This window comes from Myxine glutinosa, chromosome 1, assembly GCF_964187855.1.
Source record: "Myxine glutinosa chromosome 1, kmMyxGlut1.1, whole genome shotgun sequence".
NCBI classification, from domain to species: Eukaryota; Metazoa; Chordata; class Myxini; order Myxiniformes; family Myxinidae; genus Myxine; species Myxine glutinosa.
Window position 1 is genome coordinate 324,162,219 of NC_136261.1, and position 26,049 is coordinate 324,188,267.

Consider the following 26,049-nt stretch of genomic DNA (forward strand, 5'->3'; position numbering starts at 1 on the left):
CCTCGCGGCACGCGAAGCTGCCCGGCGCGCACCGAGGGCCCGATTCGGCTATAAGTCGTTCTAACCTCTAACCCGGTTACCGTCGATGCTTCACCTGCACGCTTACATGCATACGCTACCCCTTTCTTGCTCCTACCTCCAGCTGTTCCCATGCTCCTCGTACCTTTCCTTACACACCTCGGTACACCCATTCCGCTCACCGACTTGGTCACACACCTGACCACCGAACACCTTGGCACACATTCGTCGCTCGCACACCTCACCAACACACCTCTTCGCGCCCCTTCCTCGGGCACCTCTTCTGTGACAATCACAGGTGTGCTCTTACTCGCACACCCAACCTCGTGCCTCACGACCAACTCAAATGTGCATTCCCACACACGCTCTACCATTCCAGGTGTGCATCCTTCCATTCCAGGTGTACATCCTCGCTCACCTGTCATAACCAACTCACGCTCCGTTTCACTCTCACTACTCTCACCTCCACTCTTGACAACGCACTCACCCTTCCTCTCGACAGCGCACTCTTTCCTCATGCACCTGTCCGTTACACACCTTTCTCGCGCATCCTCTCACGCACACTCTTTCGTTACATCCTCTGTAACTCTCACCACACCGCGCTTCCCTGTACCCCCTCGCACACGCGCTACGGCCGACTCGCTCTCGACAGCACACTCACTCCTTGGCGTGCACTTTTTCCTCACACACCCCATGGTCGGACATTCTTGCACACCTCTTTTTTCGCACACCAGACCTGTCGCACACTTCACCAACGGCCTTTCACGAACACCCGGATCCAAACCAATCCCCAAGCCGACTGAAGCTTTCCTCACATCATATACATTGCCACTCACCTCCGTACCTCGTCGTCGCACCTCCTTTGCCACCTGCAAACTCTTTATTCGGTTAGTGAGCATCACATCATGAGTTGAGCACCGACCTTGCACATATTCCATCACCTCCTCCTGGATTTCTCTTTTAGTTTCTGTCCGTCCCTTCTTAATTTCACTCACCTCTTCTTCCACTTCCTCTAATTTTTGTTTAACCTCTTTTATTTCTCGGTGCGTCTCCTCAAGTTCGTCCTCTAAGGCTACCGTGACCGTCTCTATGTGCATCCTTACCTCCCGGTCCTTCGTCTCCATTATCTCTGTCACCTCGTCCACCCTCATTGTCAGTTCCTCACGTACCATCTGACATTCCTTCTGTGTCGCTATTAATTCGTTTTTAATTTCTTTTTGTATCGCCTTTAACCCTCCTAGTACTGCAGTGTTCTTTTGAACCTGCTCCACTAACTCCGTCTGTCCCTCTGTCAGCTGTTCCACCTCCTCCGTCAGATCTTCTATTCCCCCTTGTAACTTCGCCGTATTATTTCTCACCTCTTTCTCCATACGCTTCTCACCTCGCTTTACCTCCTCGCGTAGCCCCGAAACCTCCTCACTCACACCTCGTCGTATCTCCTCTTTCATCTCCCCCATCTCTTTTGTAGATGCCACCCTCATCTGTCCCAATTCATCCCTCTGAGCATCCAGTTTACTTTCTAACCCGATTTGCACCTCCTCTATCTGGTTTCCCATTCGTTTGATTTCCCTGGCAGATTGTTCCCCTATTTCCCGCAATTTGTCCTCCATCCTATTTTCTAGCCCCATTAACCCATTTTTCATCCCCTCTATCTGATTCTCCTGGGCAGCCATTCTATTTTCCACCCCCGTTAACCCATGTCTCACCTCTTTTATCCCGTCGTCTAACCCCTCAAAATTATTGTCTAACTTCCCAAATTTCTTGTCTAACTCCTCAAAATTATTGTCTAACTTCCCAAATTTCTTGTCTAACTCCCCGATTTGATTTCCTAGTCGCTCCCCCATTCTGTTTTCCATTCCCTCCATTTCCCTGGCTCTTTTTTCGTTGTCGCACTTCGACTGTGCCATGTATTCGCTAAACCGTGCCATGAACTGCTGCATGTTAAAGCCCGCTGATACAGCGGGCTCGGCTACCACGCGCTCGTTCTAGGCGCCTCTTTGCGCGCCTGAAACCTCGTGCGCGAGAGCGCCATTTTGTGCGTCTGATACACCCTCAACCACCTCATTGCTCTCCTCCTCCCTTTCCTCCACATACATTTCCCCGAGGTCCTGGGTCGATTCTACCCCGTCTATCTCTCCCACCGGCATCCCGTCGCCTTGACCAGCCATGGCGCGATTTCAAAATTCGGGTTTTGTAAAACAAAACAAATTTCGGCCGCTCCAAATTTTGACCAAATTTTTTTCTAGATGTTTTAAAAATTTGGTTCGGGCCCCGAATCTCACTCCCAGACACCAATTGTTACTTAATAACACAATTGGTGTTCCAAAATTTGGGCCTAACAAATTTAGTCCCAGGTCCGAATCCAACTCCTGACAACCAATTGTTACTGATCGCGGATTAAGATGTTATTTACCGAGCGGTGGTATTGCCGCGACCGTTACAGGATCCCTGACTCACCCGATTCACCCAGAACTTTGGCCGGATCGCACCGCAGCTGCTCAATGAGGGGAAAAGACTAAAACGACGAATGCAAAGAGGAAAAGGAATAAAACGAATAGACGGACAGAAGAGTAATTGGATTTATTATTTACACAAGCAAAAAGGAGCAATCAAGGTTTATTTACAACACATAAGACGCAGGTGACACAGTGCAAATTTTAGCTTACCTACAGACTTAATTAAATACCCAGGGACAGAACAAACAAAACAAACTCATGTATACAAGAAGGGTGGAAAGGCAGGAGGTGGATGGCTGGAGGGAGAGGGAGGTCCAAGGGGGTCCCGCAGCTCAACCGGCGTGTTTAGCAGCCGCCGTTCCTTTACGGTCCTGCTCCAAACCGCCGTCCAGGCCCCAAGTGGCTGTGGGGTGTTGATGCTGCTGTGGCCTCCGCCGCTTTCCCAGGACTTGTCTGACTCGTTGGTCCACACCCTCAACTCTTTCTTGGTCCCTCACTCTTTACCACCGACTCCTCACCGCAACCAACGCAACCAACTGACCACCAACTCTACTGACTGACTCTTCACCACTCTCCACTTGACGACCGACTCTCAACCAACTCAGACCAACTCACGACTCACTTCCGTGCGCGCCTTTTATAGCGCCTCCAGCGATTAAGCCGCCGGCGTTTTGGACACGCCCATCGGGGTGCTCACCTCGGCCCTGGTTGGTCGCGCGACCCTCGGGCTCCGCCCTGGATGATGACGGGCGGGCACGCCCCTCTTCCCCTCTATGACGAGGTGGAGACACGCCTTTCTTGGTCAATGGCGGTTATTGGAGGGGAGTGTAAATGAGAATCGAGGGCCTCAGCAATGACGAAAGGGGATGTGATAGGAAATGGAGGTTTTGGGGATGGGAATGAAAGGGGATCTATTCTCTTTTCACTGGTGCAATGGAGGTACTTCAATTAATGGGAGACACAGCCTTACCCCTAGAACACAGAATAAGAGATAACTATCAACAGGGGTATTCTATTACTTGGCTGACGTGTATGCTTGTGGACTAATTATGGGATGCCCTTTCACCTTTACACAGCTCCGGAGAGTAGGGGGCGCAGAACTAAACAATAATAATAATAATACAGCACACAATCAAAAAAATACAGTCCTCATCTCCGCAACAATATATAGATATATATATATATATACTATAGATTATTATAATACATATATATATATATATATATTATATATATATATATACAGTATAACATATAATATAGATATTAATATATATATATATATATATATATATATATATATATACATACATACATATACATACATATATATATATATATTATATATATATATATATATTATATATATATATAGATATATATATAGTATATATATGTATAATAATATAATTTCAGTCTCCATCCTAATGTGCGCACGAAATGAGGTCACCGTCACGAACGTACGCTTTGCCACTCCCACGATGAAGTGGCCGGTGGCAGCACTGTCTGACCCCACATCCCAATATACACTTCATAGCACCTTTGGTGGCCTCAAAAACGGATGTCATTGCCAACGTGTGGTAGGACAAAACCTTGCCCAGATCAAGTACCCAAGTACTATACCCAAGCACTTGAAAATATTTACAAAATTAAGGCATCATTCAAAAAGGAAGTTCAACTGGCTCTCCTGTCCTACCTTATAAAATAATCCTGTCCTAAAATAAAGCAATTTTAATACTGCAGTGGTGTGAAGTGTATTGCTTGAACATCTGGTCGTCATGCCAATCAAAACAGGTGCTCTTGAATCGATTGTTTCATCACTAAAACCAACTACATTTGGGTGTTTTTGGGAAGATGGTATCCCTCCTATGAGGTCCCCCAAAGCTGAGTTTAAGTTTTAACATTATTGTACCAACATTGAGGATCGAGTTCCTGTTCTGCTGGTAGATTATTGGTTTTCTTGCATAACACTGGGCAGGGTCTTAACTGGAGCCAGGCAGAAGGATTGGATGCGGACAGCATCCAGCATGCCTTAAAGTATAAAACAAATGAGAACAAACCACCAGGTTGAAGTTGGTGTGGTCCATATAAATTTATTAAATTTGTGCACGTGTATACATTAACAATTTACATGCTGAATTGTGATTGGTTACTGTCATTTGTCATTAAATGTACAACCCATGCTCCAAGTACACAGCAATATCCAAGTACTGTATACCGAGTACGCAAGTGTTAACTGTCGCCAGGTACGGAAAAGATACATATGCAATTACAACCACAATAAAGCCTTACAACGACACTACAAATGCTTATACAGCCTGAATATAGCAAACAAATAAAACCTTTCAATGATAAATAAAAAATTTAAATGCATGGGAAATAGGCTGGAGTATATTCTTCTTCACCATCATGCATTTGATACCCTCGGAGGGTCCTTGTATTCTCTTTCCCGTTGTCACCTCCACCAGGCAGTCTAATTGGCTCAGCTTAGGAATCCACTCTCATATCTTACTCCAATGTTTGCCTCACATCGCAGATTCCGTTTCATTTATTTAAGTTTTGATGATCTTGAAGAAATAAGTTATTTTACCTCCAACAATGGCAGTCAAATTTGATGGATTAAACAATCGAGTGAGACATTTCTACAACCTGTACATTGAAAGAAACGTAAAACATGAAAAGCAGCATTGCAGAAAATGATGATAATCCTAATTTGCAGATAACCGGATGACACGAATCATCAAAGATGGATATTACCGATGATTGATTAGAGTTCTTCCATAAACTACTAAGGTATGCTATCCAATGCAGCATACACAAAATAATATGACAGCAACAATAATGTCATTATTATTCAAGACAACCAGCTTTAATTTACCTCACCCTGACTATATTTTCAACAACTACCAAAAATATTGATCTATATTCATTAAACGAGCTAATTTTTTGTGTGATATCGTGTTGATTTCAATTTGAAAATGAAGCAAGTGCTCATCCCATTGGACTTTCCTTCATGCTTTCATTTCATCCTGCGAGTTGCAGGCAACCACCAGGGCAATGATCATGGCCAGGATCTGCAACAGAAACAAGATTTTATTAAGCAGTGTTTTAAATCGATATACAGTCACGTGAAAAAGTAAGTACACCCCATGTAAAGTTTTGACTTTTTCAACATATTTCAACATACAGCTAGATGATCTTCATTTCAACAATATTGATAGATAACGGTGATATAATATCACAAATATCATGAAACATTTACATTTTGTAGTCCATTGTATAATTTAAATAAACATAAATGCAAATTTCGCATGTGGAAAAAGTAAGTACAACCTCTGATTCTGCAACTGGACCAGACGGCATCAGCCCACGGGTCCTAAAATCCTGCTCTGCCGCTCTATCTCACCCTCTCTCTGTTCTTTTCACCCTATCTTTTGCTCAAGGTCGTCTGCCAGCATCCTGGAAATCAGCAAACATTACCGCTTTACACAAAAAAGGTGCAAAAACAGATCCTTGCAACTACAGACCAATCAGCCTGCTCCCAATTATCAGCAAAGTCATGGAATCCATCATTGCTTCGGATATGAAATCTTTCCTCTTCTCCAATGGCTTGATCTCTGATCATCAATTTGGATTCAGACCAGGTCACTCTATTCTGGACATGCTGCTTCTCCTGTCTCAACAATGGATGGAGGTCCTCAATGCCAAACAGGAAATCAGAGCTGTCTCCCTTGACATATCACGTGCCTTCGATACGGTCTGGCACCCAGCTCTGCTCACCAAACTCTCCTCCTATGGTATCCATGGAAATCTCCATGCATGGCTTGCGGACTTCCTCTCTGGTCATAGTCAACGTGTGGCCCTGAATGGATTTCTCTCATCTCCCCTTCCTGTTCAGGCTGGAGTTCCCCAAGGCAGTGTGCTGGGCCCTGTGCTTTTTCTGGTCTTTATCAATGATCTCTCCGACTCTCTGGAAAATCCTCTGTATCTCTTTGCTGATGACTCCACTCTCTGCCGCTCCAATTCCTCTTCCCTCAGATCAGCAGTCTGCAGCCTCCTCACTCTCTGAAGACCTGGACAAAATCACAGACTGGTCAAACAAGTGGAACATGTCTTTCAATCCTGACAAATCTCACACTCTTACTATGTCTCTCCGAAAAGATCGACTGGACAACCTTCCCATCTACTTTCTCAACAATCCTCTCCAAGAAGTTCTGTCACTCAAGCTTTTGGGTCTCACTATCTGCCATGATCTTTCTTGGGAAAACCACATTTCCAAGCTGGCCTGCAAAGCCAGTCGCCGACTGGGCATCCTCCGTCGTGCGAAGTCCTTCCTAGGCACACCTGAGCTCCTCACCACATACAAGGCTTTCATCCACAGCTCAATGGAATACTGTTCTCCCCTATGGGCTGATGCTCCTGCCTCACACCTAGCTCGGCTTCACGCTGTTGAAACCAAAGCTTTCAGAATCATTGGAATCTCCCACGATGAAGCTATCTCTGAGGGCCTTTCACTCACTCACCGCAGGCAGGTAGGTGGTCTTTCTGTCTTCTACCGACTCCTCTCCGGCCTTGCTCCCCCAGCTCTCTCTGTGCTCTGTCCCCCAAATATTCCTACAGGTCGCACAAGATCTGCCAGCAAGCCTCTGATGGTTAAACTACCGAAATCTCGGCTCTCTGCTCACCTTCACTCCTCTTTTCTCCCGCCTCTGGAACAAACTCCCACACTCCCTTCAATCCCACTCCTCCCTCCAGGTCTTTAAAACAGCTGTTCACCACCATCTCTTATCTTCCCCCATCCAAAACCTTGATCTTTTCTACCCCCACTAATTCACCCCAGATCCACCTTGTTTGTAATTCCAACTTCTTTCCTGGAAGTCCTGGCAGTGTCCATATGTTTTATGCCTCTCCCACCCTCTTTCCCATGCCTCCCCCCCAAAGCCCTCTCCCTCCCACAGATCTCTCGATGTCTCCATGTCTCTCGGTTCCTGCTCTCAAATGTTGTGTTTGTGTCCTGCCCCCTCTCTCCCCATCTTGTCTGCCGCTCCCGATGTTGTTTGTTTTATGTGTCGGTTTGTCGGTTTGTCGGTTTGTCTTTCTGTGTGATTAATGTTCGCTCTTTCACGAGCCTCGATCTTGGGAAAAAAAAAAAAAAAAAAAAAACCTTGGCTCCAATAGGTGGTATTGCCCGCTTTGGCAGAAACAACCTCAAGTAGGCGTTTCTTATAACTGTCTGCCAGTCTCTCACATCGACTGGGAGAAATTTTTGCCCACTCCTCCATGCAGAATTCTTTCAGCTGTGTGATTTTTGAGGGGTTTCTTGCATGCACATCTCATTTCAAATCCCCCCACAACATCTCGATGGGATTTAGATCCGGGCTTTGACTTGGCCATTCCAGAACCCTCCATTTCTTTCGTTTCAGCCATTCCTTGGTGGATTTACTGGTATGTTTGGGGTTTTTTTTGTTTTTTTTTGTATACAAGATCGAGGCTCGTGAAAGAGCAAACATTAATCACACAAAAAGTCAAACAGACACATAAAACACAAAAAACAAGGGGAGCGGCAGACAAGATGGGAAGAGAGGGGGGAGGACACAAACACAATATTTGAGAGCAGGGACATCGGGAGGACTTGGGGGGAGGTGGGAGAGGTATAAAACATATGAACACTGCAAGGACTCTGGGGTGAATTACCGGGGGTAGAAAAGATCAAGGTTTTGGATGGGGGAAGATAAGAGATGGTGGTGAACAGCTGTTTTAAAGACCTGGAGGGAGGAGTGGGATTGAAGGGAGTTGGGGAGTTTGTCCCAGAGGTGGGAGAAAAGGGGAATGAAAGAGTGAAGGTGAGCAGAGAGCCTAGATTTTGGCAGTTTAACCATAAGAGGGTTGCAGGCAGATCTTGTGCGACCTGAAGGAATATTGGGGGGACAGAGCACATAGAGAGCTGGGGGAGCAAGGCCGGAGAGGAGTCGGTAGAAGACAGAAAGACCACCAACCTGCCTGCGGTGAGTGAATGAAAGGCCCTCGGAGTTGACTTCATCGCAGGAGATTCCAATGATTCTGAAAGCTTTGGCCTCAACAGCGTGAAGCCGAGCTAGGTGTGAGGCAGGAGCACCAGCCCAGAGGGGGGAACAGTATTCCATTGAGCTGCAGATGAAAGCCTTGTATATGGTGAGGAGCTCAGGTGTGCCAAGGAAGGACTTCGCACGACTGAGGATGCCCAGTCGGCGACTGGCTTTGGAGGCCAGCTTGGAAATGTGGTTTTCCCAAGAAAGATCATGGCAGATAGTGAGACCCAAAAGCTTGAGCGACAGAACTTCTTGGAGAGGATTGTTGAGAAAGTAGATGGGAGGGTCATTGTCATGTTGCAAGGTCCACCTTCGGTTGAGCTTCAACTCTCCGACAGATGTCGGAGCTTCAACTCTCAAGCACCCTCTGGTATAATGAATTCATTGTGGATTCTATGATAGTGAGCTGCCCAGGCCCTGATGCAGGAAAGCTGCCCCAAGCCATAAATTATTAGACCATCATGCTTTGCAGTTGGTATCAGGTTTCCTTGTGGTCAAAGTGCTGTCTTTGGTTTTCGCCAAACATGTCTTCTGGTACTGTGGCCAAATAGCTGCTCTTCGCCTTGATGTTCATTTGCAAACTTTAGTCTTGCCCTGATGTTCTTTCTGGACAGCAAAGGTTTCCTCCTGGCACACCTCCCATTTAGATCAAATTTGTGCAGCCTCTTTCTAATGGTAGACTCGTGCGCTTTGACATCAACAGTGGCAAGAGCTACCTGTAGGTCCCGTGATGACATTCTGGGGTTCTTAGAGACTTCTTTCAGCATCTTCCGGTCTGCTCTCGGGCTGAACTTGCTGGGGCGGTGTCGTGGAGGTGTGTAGGGACTCAAGACGCCAATGGTCGGAAACAGGTTTTACAAAAGGTCATGACTTTATTAACTGGTTGTTCACTTCATTCCAATACCAAATAACTACCGTTTAACTCAATGGACCAGGTAACTCTATCCTGATAGTCCCTCTTTCGTGGCCGATGTCTTCTCCGCAGCGCCGTACTCGTGGTACGCGTTCATTCCGTCGGGCAGGGCTTCTGAGGATGAGTGCTCCTTGACTCAAAGTCTCTTCTGTTTATATGGGCAAACTTCAGTTAATCCTCTGTGCGCTGAAATCGTAATCCCTTCTCCGCAGCAATGTTACTCAGTCATCCTGCTCGCCTTCCTGGCACCAACTCGCTCCTCCCTGCTGGGAATTTGCTTCATCCTCTTTGCATCCCGATGAAAGACAATAGTACGGGCTTGGGAATGTGTGTTAGCCCGGGGTCGTGCTAAAGCTACACAACAGGACTCCCAGCTTCGACAGGGCGAGATGCATTCCTGACATTCTTACGACCACCTGCTCGTACCTTGGTTCGTTACCAGTTCCAACCAATGAGTTACACTGAGTTACACTTCCACAATTCCCTCATCTTTTTGTTTTTTGTTTATATTAACCATTAATCTAAACATCAATATAAGTAAACAATCAATCACTACAAGTAAACATCAATACAATTTCCTTAGGCATACACCGTCATCCTGCAAGACTCTGATCACAAAACATTTCATTGGTCATTGACTCCTTCCATATTGTTAATTCAATCTATTTCATTTGCATCACAAATATCTTTGTAAAACAACACTTCACCATCACCAAGATACAACAATTTTGCTTCACCATTTTCAAGTTTTTAAGGCATCTGCAACATCTGGCAAAAACGTTTCCCTCCAAACAAACGTTGATTCTTTGTTTGAAAGGAAGGGCTGATCACTTGTGTTTGAATTCAGGTATGAAACATTTTCTTCTGTCTTTATAAACACCCGCACTACTTCGTGTAGGATTTCGCTGTTGTGGTAACGGTGCGGAGTCATAGACTAACCCTGCTCTCCATGTAGCATTCTTGCCACTCTTGCTGTGAACTATAATGATTCCTTGAACAAGGCCTTCGCCCAGTTGTAGTCGACTTGCCTCCTCCCTCATTATGAGTGGGCAGCAAGTGTTGGTGTAATGTTGATTGGCCAGCAAGATGTGGAACAGGGATGCCGGATGCATCCACAATGATGTTGGGACCATGGTGTTCAGGTCATTCATGGTCCATACCAGGAGCAACCAGCAGAATCGTGCACAGCTGTTGTGACAAGGGCACAGCCGTTTTTTGCAGCTACATGCTGGTTCCCCGGACGTTGGTGAAGTAATAACATATGTCCCCGCATTTCACAGAGGTTGCAGGTAAAATGTCGTTGTCCTGCAACTTCTGATGTGATGAATGTTCGAAGCCTTCGAACAAGAGTAAGTGATCGCCTTTCTTTCATATGTTGCAGTGTGATCCAGGCAAATGGTCACATAAATTTCCTTGGTGAAGGTAAGCATCCATCTCCAAGTTACACGGGAGAATGTCTTCATCATTCTTTGAGAAAGAGGGTGTATGCCACGATTAACTTCATTTTTTTAGCCACAGATTTTCTTTCTCGAACGTCTTCCCAATTCCGTTAGCACCCCCTTCAAATGTGATCTCGTCTTATCCTTATGCTCAGTCACATCTGAATCTGCTTTCCACACACACTGAATCAGATAGGGTACATCTTACCATGAAATCAGCATAATTATGTATATCTTCCGACAGTTTCACATTCAACAATTTGTTGTTTTCCCTTACAACATTCAAAAAGTTATATTCATTTATATGCGTCACACAAGTAATATTCAATCAGGTATGTATTTGACTACTAAACTAAGAATAGCATCCACAATTGCTTTCAGGTTAATATAGTTCAAAATTAACTCGCGCAGGTATTTTAGCAATACTCTAAGAAAATAAATTGTATATGATTACAATCACAAACAGGAATATCTAATTCCCACCAAAAATTTTCCCAAACCAACAAATTAAGCATAATGTATTATTACCATAATTCCTCCCAACTTTTCCTTTTCCCTTTTTTTTTTTTTTTTTTTTTTAACAGTGTGTCACTCGTGGTGATATGAGTTCACTGATCTTGTAATTGACACAACTCATAACATTGTCGTTATGCCATTATCGTAATTCTACTGTATTCATTTGCAACATCACTTGATTTAATCTTTTAATCTCAGTATTTATGTCGCCATAAAAGTCTTCCTCTTGTGGTTCCACATTTCTTTCCTCATTTGTCACTTCATGCGTTATCATCGTGTTGTTGGTTACCTTATTCAAACACACCGTCACTAAGGCTTTCAAGCAAGCCACCACTAAAACAATTGCCAATATAACTACTAAACCAACAAACAAGTCTGCTACTCCTTGTATATATTCATACCTATGACATAATTATATGTCGATGACATTCAACATTATATACCAAACTAACAAGCTTCCTAAAAGGTAAATAAAGAAAATCCCTTAATATGTAACATAAATCAGATTATTTGTCTTACCCTGATCCCCCTATCTCCCGGGGTTGAACTCAATCCCCTGATCATGAGTGTAGTTGTGATACATTTTTTCACTCATGTTGTATTAATATCAGCAGGTAATTGTATGTCATGTAGGCAAATAAATGTCACTATCCCAAGTAGGAATATCACATGTTGAAAATGTAATGTTTATCAATGCAAGGGGTGTTAAAATGTAATTCAAATGACTGTAAATCACGACTATCATTTATCTGCCACTGAATGTTCTGCTGGGCTGCTAGGTGCAGCCTCATTTTCTGTGGGATCGTCCACCTTAGCCCCATGTGCTTGCTTGCAATGAGAGGCATGAATCCAACTTTCTATTTTGGGTCCATATTTTTTTTTTTCTATTCTTATCAATCTCCTATGGTTTATCATTTTGTTCCAAGATACCGCAACCAAAGGTTTTAAACAAAGCTCTACCAAACTATTTCCAATGTGAACAAAAAATGCCAGTGAAACAATGATTCGAAGAATTAACTTCAAGGGGTCAATAAATTTATTCTACAACCAGATCTAATTTTCCCATCCAATAGTTTGCCTTGCCACATGTCATATTATAACACTTTAATAAACCTTCGAAAAATGTTTCCCATCTCAACAAATTTCCTTTTTACAAATAGCCATGTGTAACTTACGTATTTAACTACAATTTCCTCTCAATTTGTTTGGCCTAACTGGCCGCAAAAGTGGCTGCCAGCATGCAGTACCGTTTTTTATCTACCAAGGAAGTGCTCGTCCACACAAGACCTCTACCAAAATGTTGTTTGTAAAAACAAATCTGGGATTTCTGATTACATGGATGCACTCTCAGGACATTTTCAGGCTGCTGTTAACAATCCACTATGATAAATTAATTCCTTTACCCACAATCAAATAATTAGTACAAATTGAGGATATTATCCCTCTGACATTCATTTATAGATTCATTATGTTGGATCTAATATATATATATTTTTTTTTTCCCAATAATTTCGCACTGCTGTAAGGAAGAACAATAGCTCTCATAAGTCTTAGTAATATCGTACTTAATTTACCCAGCATCGAAGAATTTATTTACTATCCATTCTCATCTGTTAACCAGTGACTTTGCTTGAACTCCAGAACTCAAAACTCACAATAGTTCAAACCAGCAAAATTTCCTTTACTATTTTCCCATATCATCTATGCCTTATACACATCCATACATACAGCCCAATTTATATTCTGATAAAATTCAAGTTTATATATATATAAAATCCGTGAGCAGAGTACTCTGGGAAGTCAGTGTAAGACCTCTCCAAAATTTGGCTAATTTTGTACTCCCACATTTTTTATGGAGCTCATATCCATAAATAGCTTTGATTCTCATATAAATTCTATCACAATGGAATCCCAAGATTACTTCCAATTTTTACTATTAATGAATAGCTGCTCATAACTCAGCAAATCAAATCTTTATTCTCCATCTCCCTTGACAAAAGTGATAATTTTCATAATCAAATTATATTTCTATTTTTTATTTTACGAATTCTCTCGATATGCGATCCCATCCCCATGGAACTATCTATTTTCAGACAAGGCACACTGTCGGTGTCAACAATCTTGTAAGATTGATACACAAAAACAAAAACACTGACACACAAAATACCCACACACACATGCATTATGCGTATTTGTTTGCGTTGGAACCCTTATTTACAGATCCGGATGGGTGTCAACTTTATTTCAATTTCTCAAAATTTGTCCTTCAATTTTATAAGCGCTAATACACAAATGGACCAAAAGGTTTATTCTTAGAAAACCCCTATGACGTCACATTGACATTACCCTTTCAGTTCCCACAATAATTTATCCAAATTTGACTACCCACCCATTTGTATGTCAGTCGACCACTGACCTATCAATCGTGCGGAACAATAGTCCGAAATTCCCACCTGATCATGATGTGACTCTTGTCACTTGGTTTGCCAAAAAAAATTGCAAAGCAATTGTTCCAAACTTTGTAAATTTAAAATTTTGTGCCCAACATAAAAGATCCAATTTCGGCATTTGATCAATTAATTATCAATTTGCTTACAAGCAAAAGAAAAATGAATAATTCTTGCTCCGAAAACTTTTCAGACCCAAGAATCATCGACAGTTATTCATGTTTGTCCAGTAATCTAATTTGTTGAGGCCAATCGTCATTTGGGATTTGTCGCAATGAAGGCCTAATCATTGTCTGAGGTATCGGTCAGCACTGGTACCCTTGATCTTGGTTTACCCTATGAACTTGTCTTCCTTTTGGTATACGGACATCCTCTTTTCCAATGTCCCATCCGTCCACACTTGAAACACCGGTTTCTGTCGTTGCCTGGTCTGTGCACCTGTGCACTTGTATTGCTGGGCTGCATCTCTACATCCCTGAGTTGCCACTGCAATCTCTCGTTATCTCCTGAAACACGAAAAAATTCTCTGTACCGTCCTTTTTGGGGAGACAACTGGAAATCAGATGGGACAACTGTCACTTTCATTCCTAATTTCGAGGGCAGTTGTGCATTTGTCTCCTCCACTGTATCCTGTATCCTTTTTATTTTAAGTTCTAGATCCGTTATCCGTTCTTGCTGTTCCCGTTGTCTGGATTCACCATCCCAAAGATGGAATGCAAGCCAGTCTACCGTTAGATTCTGTCTCTTCCTGGCTTTCAATCTTTGTTCCAATCTTTCCAATCGACTTCGCTCAAATGTACCATCTCTTGGAAACTCCTCATCATGTCCCTTTGTCCACAAATACCAATTCTCGACCTGCCTTATAGCTTCGGCACCATAACGGTCGTACATATGATGTGTACAAGTACCTTTTTGTGGAATCTCTGGTTGTCCTTGTGTATTCTTGCAGGCTCCATTTCCCATTCTGCCTTTTATCAAAGTAGCATTGGATGTGTTGTAGTTTGTTCCTCTAAAGCTTCACTCGTACCTCCAGGAAGGATCTCTCCACCTGTTCAAACGGTGATTTCCAGAGAATCTCTCTCATCTGTGGCTTTTGCACAATCCAATCTCACAGATCAGTATTTGCAGATGAGCCAGAGGGTCAGTATGAAATGGGTGAATCCTCAGGTGTCCGCTCTGTTGAAGGGGAAATCACACAATGGTAACCGCACATATATATCTATATATAAACTCACCACCTTGCTCAATTTTCCAAGGTTGTCTTCACATTGATAATATCTCACAAAGATATCAAAGCTTCTTTCTTGAGACCGCATTTTCATCAATAAAACAATCAATATATCCAATTCAATTTATTCAGTTCAATTTATTCAGTTAAATTTATTCAATTAAATTTATTCAGTTCAATTCAATTATTCAATTTCAATTAATTTATCAATATTCATCAATAAATCAAATTAATCATTTTGGATGACTCCTTGCATAAGCCCTTTCCCCAATGATGTCAGGACAGGTCCATCTATTGACTGAGATCGAAGCTCATCGGTCGTCACCTCTGGTTCATACCTCATGTCAATTGATGAATCACTGTTCTGTCCTAGGGTCATATCTGACCTATTTTTCCATTTTGCCTGGTCTCCACAAATTTTCTTTGCAACCACTAAAGGCAACTCATCCTTCATTCGTGAGACCGCCAAAATGGATGGCAGATATTAAAGTTCTTTGGGAAAAATATCTCATCATTTTTCTTTTAATAGTACCCAAATCTCTTGGCAATATAAATTTCGTAAAACTCCTGAAATAAGACTGTAAAATTCCTTCAATCATGCTAAATTTTGAAACTCCATCGCTTGTAACACCCAATTTATCCCATAGGGCTTGAAAGTTCTTTCCCAAGTTCATGCAATCATTCTGCATTTGACCCCTATGATATCATTCATAATAATCATCATGATTTTATAGTCATGGTCCTATCATAATCATCTATTTAAAACGAACATTTCCTTTATCACCACAGCTATGTGGTATAATCAACAATAGAATAAAACTGTACATAGCAACAGGCTACCTCATGGCCACTTAGTATACCTATTGACAATAAGTCATAACAATATCGAATAATCATTGAACAATTAAAAAATCGCTTCTACTGCTCCAGCCGCAGCATTCGTCATTTTGTCTGCTCATCCGCGTGACCAAAACGAAATAAAGGGAGCTCAACCATTACACAGCGCTTTTAATGGCGCATGCCATAGGAACTCAACGCAATTTCGACTCGGCCAGAAAAACGAGCAAATTTTGCAGGATGTTAACTGGAATTAGTCGTGAAAATATATCCAAAATACACAAAAATACACACCCACACAAATAAACAACATTTATTCCGTTCAACAGAACAAACATTTCCTATATCATGACATGCATGTCTTCAAAATTATATGACCAAGAGAAAAAGTAAAACTAATTAAAACTGCGGGCAGTGATGATCCGGGGACCATACCGCTCCATCCTGATTGGACGGGTGCATGCTAGAGTCGTTAACAACGACAGTCCAGATCCGATTGTTCAAAATTTCAACTCAATCGATCGAAAAATGAACGCAGGGATGCATTTTAAAGGTGCAGTGGCACTAACTGAGTTGCCACGAACTCCAATATGGCCATCACAAAATATTTTCCTTAATCAATTGGCTCATAGTATAACCAATCTGCAAGTATTTCATCCGAAGATGTATCTCTGAGGAATTTTAATTAAATAAGTCATTTATAAATCAACGAGTTAATTTATTAAATGATTAATCAATAAATCAAAATTATCCTTGATAGCCACATCACTTGGTCAGTGTCATGTCCAAATATCAGCTTCCTTACTCAAAAGGTGCCTGAGTTAATGTAATGTAATTACTGTCATAAGATTACTGTAATTACTGTAATGATTACTGTAATTACTGTAATTACCGGAACTGTAATTACTGTAATTACCTCAGGTAATTACTGTAATGTAATTACTGTAATGTAATAACAAATGTAATTAATTAAATAAGTAGTACTTCATTAATCGCTAATAATTAAATAACTCGTGAATTCTTATCCGATTTACTTAACATTTGAGTGTTCCCAAAACGTTGGAGCAAAACGTTGCAACAACGAAAGTGAAACGTTGTAGCGACGTTGTGGAAACGTCAGCAAAACCCAACATTTGAATGTTCCCAAAACGTTGGAGCAAAATGTTGCAACAACGAAAGTGAAACGTTGTGGCGACGTTGTGGAAACGTCAGTAAAACCCAACATTTGAATGTTTCCAAAACGTTTATTCTTTGTCTGTCTCTCTCTATGTCTCTCTCTCTCTGTCTGTCTGAATATCATCTTTATCTCTGTCTGTCTCTCTCTATGTCTTTCTCTCTCTTTCTTTCTGTCTCTCTCTATGTCTCTCTCTCTCTGTCTATCTGTCTGTCTGTCTCTCTCTATCTGTCTGAATATCATCTTTATCTCTGTCTGTCTCTCTCTATGTCTCTCTCTCTCTTTTTCTTTCTGTCTCTCTCTCTCTGTCTGTCTCTCTCTATGTCTCTCTCTCTGTCTATCTCTCTCTCTGTCTGTCTGACTCTCTGTCTGTCTCTCTCTGTCTGTCTGAATATCATCTTTATCTCTGTCTGTCTCTATGTCTCTCTCTCTCTTTCTTTCTGTCTCTCTTTCTGTCTCTCTGTCTGTTTGTCTCTCTCTGTCTATCTGTCTGTCTGTCTCTCTGTTTATCTCTCTCTCTGTCTGTCTCTCTCTATGTCTCTCTCTCTCTCTGTCTGTCTGAATATCATCTTTATCTCTGTCTGTCTCTCTCTATGTCTTTCTCTCTCTGTCTGTCTGAATATCATCTTTATCTCTGTCTGTCTCTATGTCTCTCTCTCTCTTTCTTTCTGTCTCTCTTTCTGTCTCTCTGTCTGTTTGTCTCTCTCTGTCTATCTGTCTGTCTCTATGTCTCTCTCTGTCTATCTCTCTCTCTGTCTGTCTGACTCTCTGTCTGTCTCTCTCTGTCTGTCTGAATATCATCTTTACCTCTGTCTGTCTCTATGTCTCTCTCTCTTTCTTTCTGTCTCTCTTTCTGTCTCTCTGTCTGTTTGTCTCTCTCTGTCTATCTGTCTGTCTGTCTCTCTGTTTATCTCTCTCTGTCTGTCTCTCTCTATGTCTCTCTCTCTCTGTCTGTCTGAATATCATCTCTCTCTCTGTCTGTCTCTCTCTATGTCTCTCTCTCTCTGTCTGTCTGAATATCATCTTTATCTCTGTCTGTCTCTCTCTATGTCTTTCTCTCTCTGTCTGTCTGAATATCATCTTTATCTCTGTCTGTCTCTATTTCTCTCTCTCTCTCTCTTTCTTTCTGTCTCTCTTTCTGTCTCTCTGTCTGTTTGTCTCTCTCTGTCTATCTGTCTGTCTCTATGTCTCTCTCTCTGTCTATCTCTCTCTGTCTGTCTGACTCTCTGTCTGTCTCTCTCTGTCTATCTGTCTGTCTGTCTCTCTGTTTATCTCTCTCTCTGTCTGTCTCTCTCTATGTCTCTCTCTCTCTGTCTATCTGTCTGTTTGTCTCTCTCTGTCTATCTGTCTGTCTCTATGTCTCTCTCTCTGTCTATCTCTCTCTGTCTGTCTGACTCTCTGTCTGTCTCTCTCTGTCTATCTGTCTGTCTGTCTCTCTGTTTATCTCTCTCTCTGTCTGTCTCTCTCTATGTCTCTCTCTCTCTCTGTCTGTCTGAATAGCATCTTTATCTCTGTCTGTCTCTCTCTATGTCTTTCTCTCTCTTTCTTTCTGTCTCTCTCTCTCTGTCTGTCTCTCTCTATCTCTTTCTCTCTCTGTCTGTCTGAATATCGTCTTTATCTCTGTCTGTCTCTATGTCTCTCTCTCTCTTTCTTTCTGTCTCTCTTTCTGTCTCTCTGTCTGTTTGTCTCTCTCTGTCTATCTGTCTGTCTGTCTCTCTGTTTATCTCTCTCTCTGTCTGTCTCTCTCTATGTCTCTCTCTCTCTCTGTCTGTCTGAATATCATCTTTATCTCTGTCTGTCTCTCTCTATGTCTTTCTCTCTCTGTCTGTCTGAATATCATCTTTATCTCTGTCTGTCTCTCTCTATGTCTTTCTCTCTCTTTCTTTCTGTCTCTCTCTATGTCTCTCTCTCTGTCTATCTGTCTGTCTGTCTCTCTCTATCTGTCTGAAAAGCTTATTCATTTTTATTTTATTTAAATCCCCCTAGCCGTTCCAAAATATAAGCACATTGCAATGGGGGAAAATATAAAAGTGCATTTTTCCCATCCAATTTGACTGAGAAAAAATATCTGTATATACTAATTTCTTTGTCCGCCGCCTTAATCGCACACCTTGAGCGGGCAGCTCAGGGGTACGTCTTCAAGTGCTAAACACATGTACCAGCCTTGTACATTCCACGAATCCTGCACCAAATTTTCTCATACTCACTCAAATTAGATCCATTGCACATATCTGTTCATGAAATTTCACAAATGATCACAAGTAATTAATATTGCAATGACCTCTAAACATTCCTAAATCATTCCACTTGTTCAAAGAACGTTCATTTCGCAAGAAAGAGCAGGGGCAAGAGACAGGTAGCCGAAATGGAAATGAGGGACAATGAGGGACAGTGAGGGAGTGTCGGTATGCAATTTTCATCCAATCGCCATCTTTCACAATAATTCTGGACCGGCATGAGATGGCGCTGTCTGTCATTAATTTATATGTTAATCAAACGAGTTTTAGAAATGGCGGGAAAACTGGAAAAAAATTATTTATTTATTTATTTAAAACGGGTGTACACGATTGTACACGTGTACGGACCTTACCGAACCTTACCAAACCGGCAAACAAATCGCCTCATGGTGCACTTCATGAGCCGATTTGCCTGCAGACCAGAGTAAGGCTCTTAACACCCAGCGTATAACGTACGCATCCTCGCAAACACACGAATAATAGAATCATTTAAAACGTTCCATCCGTGACTTTTACCTCGGACGGTCGTGACAAAAATACGTTTACACTCCTTGGATTGTCGTTATGTTACCTATCGCGCGGTATTGGTGCGTAGAGAAACCCACCACCACCTCCTCCACCATGTCTGTACACAAACTAAACACAGGTTCGTATATCATAATGGACAAAAAAAACAAGACACACTTACCTTTTAAAGATCTTGTATGTGTCCAATTGATTCCAGCGGTGCCTCCATATTGTCGTGGAGGTGTGTAGGGACTCAAGACGCCAATGGTCGGAAACAGGTTTTACAAAAGGTCATGACTTTATTAACTGGTTGTTCACTTCATTCCAATACCAAATAACTACCGTTTAACTCAATGGACCAGGTAACTCTATCCTGATAGTCCCTCTTTCGTGGCCGATGTCTTCTCCGCAGCGCCGTACTCGTGGTACGCGTTCATTCCGTCGGGCAGGGCTTCTGAGGATGAGTGCTCCTTGACTCAAAGTCTCTTCTGTTTATATGGGCAAACTTCAGTTAATCCTCTGTGCGCTGAAATCGTAATCCCTTCTCCGCAGCAATGTTACTCAGTCATCCTGCTCGCCTTCCTGGCACCAACTCGCTCCTCCCTTGTGGGAATTTGCTTCATCCTCTTTGCATCCCGATGAAAGACAATAGTACGGGCTTGGGAATGTGTGTTAGCCCGGGGTCGTGCTAAAGCTACACAACAGGACTCCCAGCTTCGACAGGGCGAGATGCATTCCTGACATTCTTACGACCACCTGCTCGTACATTGGTTCGTTACCAGTTCCAACCAATGAGTTACACTGAGTTACACTTCCACAGCGGCCTGGCCTGAACAAGTTGGCAGTAGTTTGGAATCTTCTCCACTTGTAGATGATCTTCCGGACAGTCGAATGATTGACTTCAATTGTTTGGAGATCTTTCTAAATCCCTTCCCAGACTCGTAGGCATCTATAACCTACTTTCTGAAGGCCTCAGAGAGCTCTTTTGATCGAGGCATGGTGACGTCGCATACTTCAACAACAAAGAGCAAACCAAACTAAATGTCTGAGGTTTAAATAAGACAGGTTCCTCCAAGATCCACTCTCACGATGTTCTAATCATTTGCACCTGAGCTGGTGCACCTGATTCTAATTTTAGGTATTTGAAGGAGTGATAAATGTCGGGGTGTACTTACTTTTTCCACATGCGAAATTTGCATTTATGTTTATTTAAATTATACAATGGCCTTTAAAGTGTAAATGTTTCATGATATTTGTTATATTATATTAAAGCGCGGTGCCACGCGCGCTTCTTGCTACCAAGGAGGAAGCAGACAACGCGGTAGGTTTAAAGTTCTTTATTGCAAAGAGATCACTGTGGCACTGCCTGTGCTCCGGGCCGTGCGCCCGGTGTATATCCTGAGGTCACGCCTACCCCTCGGGCGTGGCCGCCGCCCACTTGGTGCGCGGAATGATGTCACCACGCCAGTGGGCTTTTTTGTCCGCCACACGCGCCCCCCCAGAATTCCCGTGCACCTGGAGGGCCAGTTTGCGGGGCAAACGGATGACCCGGCCGAAGCGCCCTCTGGCGACCGGCGGCGTCCGGGGTGCAGGGATGCCAGCTGGGATGCCCCCGGCTGTACCCGGGATGGGTGCCGGACCGGGGGGCGGCGTGCCGGCGGCGCCGGTCGGTGCCGGGGGTCCGCCCACAGGGGGGCGGCCCCGAAGCGGGGGCTAAGCCACCGGCGGGGGGTGGTCCACGTCGAGGTGGGCCGGCTTGAGTCGATCCACCAAGACGCGGTCGGGAGTACCGCCGATGTCCAAGGTGAAGTGCTTCACCCGGTTTCCAGCACACGGAAAGGCCCGTCATACGGGGGCCGCAGTGGTGTCCGGTGGGCGTCGTGCCGGACGAAGACATACTCCGCAGTGCGAAGCTCCGGGGCGACGTGCGTGGGTGGGTGCCCGTGGTGCGCCGTCGGCACCGGGGCGAACCTTCGGGCGGTCTCCTGCAGCGCGGAGCGCTCCCGTGCCGCGGACCATGGTGTCGTGGGGTCGGGCAGGAACTCGCCCGGAACCCACAGTGGTTGCCCAAAGACCAACTCTGCTGCGGATGCGCGCAGGTCATCCTTGGGCGCCGTCCGGAGGCCCAGCAGGACCCAGGGGAGCTTGTCGACCCAACCGCCGTCGCGGAGGGTGGCCCGGAGCGCGCCTTCAACGAACGGTGGAACCGCTCGCACAGGCCATTGGCCTGGGGGTGGTAGGCCGTGGTTCGGTGCAGCTGGACCCCAAGCCCCTGCGCGACCGCGGCCCAGAGCTCCGAGGTGAACTGCGGGCCGCGGTCGGACGAGATGTCCGAGGGGGCGCCGAACCGGGCGACCCAGGTGGCGATGAACGCCTGCGCGATGTCCGCCGCCGTTGTCGCCGCTAAAGGCACAGCCTCTGGCCACCGGGTGGTGCGGTCCACCATGGTCAGGACGTGGGTGAAACCCCGCGAGGGGGGCAGAGGTCCCACCAGGTCCATGTGCACGTGGTCGAACCTCCGTGCCGGCACCGTAAACGGGGCCAATGGGGCCTGGGTATGCCGGTGCACCTTCGCGCGCTGGCACGCGAGGCATGTCCTGGTCCAGCCGCTGACGGCCTTCCGGAGGCCATGCCAGACAAACTTGTCAGCGATCAACCTCTGGGGGGCCTTCGTGCCCGGGTGGGACAGGCCGTGGATGGCGTCGAAAACCTGGCGCTGCCAGCCCGCGGGCACGATGGGGCGAGGCCGCCCGAGGGAGACGTCACACAAGAGGGCCGTGGCCGCGCCGTCGAACGACACCTCGGTGACGTCGAGGCCCGTGACGGCGGTCCGCAAGGCCTGGACACCGGGGTCGGCGGCCTGGTCCACCGCCATCCGGGCATAGTCGATGCCAAGGTGGACCGCGTGGGCGACGGACCGGGAAAGGCAATCCGCCACCGGGTTGTCCTTCTCCGCGACGTGCCGGATGTCCGTCGTGTATTCGGACACGGCCGCGAGGTGAAGCTGCTGCTGGGCCGACCACGGCTCGGTGACCTTGCCCATCGCGAAGACCAGCGGCTTGTGGTCGACGAAGGCCGTGAACGCACGGCCCTCGAGCAGATGGTGGAAGTGCCTGACCGCCAGGTGAAGCCCAAGCAACTCGCGGTCGAAGGTGCTGTAATGGCATTCGGGCGGGCGAAGCTGCCGGCTGAAGAACGCCAGCGGTTGCCAAGCACCACGCACCCATTGCTCGTGCACCGCGCCCACCGCGTAGTCCGAGGCATCGGTGGTGAGGGCGATCGGCGGATCGGGCGCCGGGTGCGCGAGCATGGTGGCATTAGCCAAGGCGAGCTTCGCGTCCACGAATGCCGCGTCCATCTGCCCGGTCCAGGTAATGTCACCCTTGCCCGGCTTCCCTCGGAGGGCCTCGTGGAGGGGCGCAGGAGCTGGGCGATGCGGGGCAGGAAACGATGGTAAAAGTTTACCATGCCCAGGAACTCCTGGAGCCCCTTGATCGTGCGGGGGCGCGGAAACCCCCTCACCGCCTCCACCTTGGCCGGTAGGGGGACGGCCCCATGCCTCGTGACGCGGTGCCCCAAAAAGTCGATGTCGGCGACACCAAACCGGCACTTAGCGGGATTCACAATGAGGCCATGCTGGCCCAGACGTTCGAAAAGCGTGCGGAGATGGTGAAGATGCTCTTCGCGGGACATGCTGGCGATGAGGATGTCGTCCAGGTAGACGTATAAAAAGTCCAAGCCGCGCAAGACACTGTCCATAAGGCGCTGAAACGCCTGAGCCGCATTCTTCAAACCGAAGGGCATCCGAAGAAATTCGAAGAGTCCGAATGGCGTGATGACCGCCGTCTTCGGGATGTCCTCCGGCCTGACGGGGACCTGATGGTAGCCGCGTACGAGGTCCACCTTTGAAAAGAAGGACATACCCGCCAACCGGGCGGAGAAGTCCTGTATGTGAGGGACGGGGTAGCGGTCGGGGGTGGTGGCGTCGTTGAGGCGCCGGTAGTCTCCGCACGGTCGCCATCCCCCGCCGGGCTTGGGCACAATGTGGAGCGGCGACGCCCAGGCACTCTCGGAGCACCGCACGATGCCGAGCCACTCCAGCGTAGCGAACTCCGCCTTAGCAACGGCGAGCTTCGTCGGCTCGAGGCGGCGTGCCCGGGCGTAGACCGGTGGCCCGGAGGTGGAGATGTGGTGTTCCACCCCGTGCTTAACGGCCCCAGCCGAGAAGGTGGGCCTCGTGAGGGCCGGGAAACCGGCGAGGAGGCGGGTAAATTCGTTCGCTGCCGGAAGCGTGCAGATGAACCTGGCCGGAACGGAACCGCTCAACAAGCCGCTTGGCGAGGCGCTCGATGAGCCGCTCTGCGAGCTGCTCAACGAGCGGGGCAGCGCGCACGCGAGCGAGCTGAACGTCACCGCCTGAACAAGCCTTCTGCGCTTTACATCCACCAGTAATCCATGAGCGCACAGGAAGTCCGCGCGGAGCAGCGCCATGGGCACGTCGGCTGTGACGAACGTCCATCAAAAAACCTGACCTCCGAACCGCAAGGAGAGACAGCGTTTTCCGTACGTGAGGATGGATGAACCATTGGCCGCAAGCAGCGCGGGGCCACGGCCCGCGGTCTGCTTGTCTGATGTGCCGGCAGGAATGACACTCACCTGCGCTCCCGTGTCGCACAGGTAACAGCGCCCGGACAAGGTGTCCGTTATATACAGTAAGCTGTTGGAACCGCCGACGCTCAAAGCTGCCACCGTGCGCTGGCTCGCCCGTTTCCCGACCTGCTGAATGAGCACGGCGGGCGGCACTGCCGAGCCTCGTGGCCGAACTTGGCGTGGAAGAAACACCAGGTGGGCGGCTGCGGCGGTAGAGGCCGCGGTTTTCTCCGCAGCGGCGGTGGTGGTGGTGGTGGTGGTGGGCGGCGGGGCGTGACGGCGGACACGCAGCGCGCCTCAGCCCCGAGTTCCACGAGGTGTGGTGCATCGGCATCGGGGAAAGCCCCGGGAGTCGCGACGGCAGCGCCAAAACTCGCCTGCGTGTCCAACGCCGCGAAGTATCTGTCGGCCTCGGCAGCGAGAGCGTGGGGTTCCGTTGCCGCAGAACCGGCCAACGCGAGGCGAACTCGCGCCGGCAGCTGGCGTCGAAATAACGCCCGGAACAGAGCGTTCGGGGCTTCGTCGCCCATCAGCGACAACATATGGTCCATGCGGACCGATGGTCGCGTGTCACCGAGCTCGGGGAGGTCCAAGAGGCGGTCGGCTCGTGCATCCTCCGTGAGGCAGAACGTGGCGAGCAGGAGTCGCTTGATCGCCTCGTACCTGCCGTCGGCCGGCGGGTGTCTCAGGAAAGACACGACCCATGCAGCTGAGCCGGGCCCGAGGGCGGCGACGACGTGGTTGTACCTCGCGTCGCCCGTGATGCGCCGAAGCTGAAACTGGGCTTCGGCCTGGACGAACCAGACCTCAGCTTGGGTCTCCCAGAAGTCGGGAATTTTGACCGCATTGTTGGCCATGTTGATATAGCGTATTCGGGCGGTCAGCGGCGGCTGACCGGGAACGTCGAAAGGTCACCAATAAAGCGCGGTGCCACGCGCGCTTCTTGCTACCAAGGAGGAAGCGGACAACGCGGTAGGTTTAAAGTTCTTTATTGCAAAGAGATCACTGTGGCACTGCCTGTGCTCCGGGCCGTGCGCCCGGTGTATATCCTGAGGCCACGCCTACCCCTCGGGCGTGGCCGCCGCCCACTTGGTGCGCGGAATGATGTCACCACGCCAGTGCGCTTTTGTGTCCGCCACAATATCACCTTTATCTGTCAATATTATTGAAGTGAAGATCAAATAAACCACAAATAAGTTTCCTGGGAAAACCACATTTCAAATCTGGCCTCCAAAGCCAGTCACCGACTGGGCATCCTCCGTCGTGCGAAGTCCTTCCTTGGCATACCAGAGCTCCTCACCACATACAAGGCTTTCATCCGCAGCTCAATGGAATACTGCTCTCCCCTCTGGGCTGGTGCTCCTGCCTCACACCTAGCTCGTCTTCACGCTGTTGAAACCAAAGCATTCAGAATCATTGGAATTTCCCGCGATGAAGCTAACTCCAAGGGCCTCTCACTCACTCACCACAGGCAGGTTGGTGGTCTTTCTGTCTTCTACCGACTCCTCTCTGGCCATGCCCCCCCCCCCCCCCCAGCTCTCTCTGGGCTCTGTCCCGCA

The 26,049-nt window shown here is 46.7% G+C and overlaps 1 long non-coding RNA gene across 1 annotated transcript in view; it reads right to left on the reverse strand.

The window, feature by feature from the left end:
• Window positions 1–4,541: 4,541 nt before the first annotated feature.
• The window catches only part of LOC137411417 (uncharacterized), a 34,613-nt gene continuing 13,105 nt past the window's right edge, over window positions 4,542–26,049 (reverse strand). The window contains exon 3 of the long non-coding RNA XR_010981326.2: window positions 4,542–5,548. This is a non-coding gene — a long non-coding RNA (uncharacterized LOC137411417). The remainder of the gene's footprint in view (window positions 5,549–26,049) is intronic.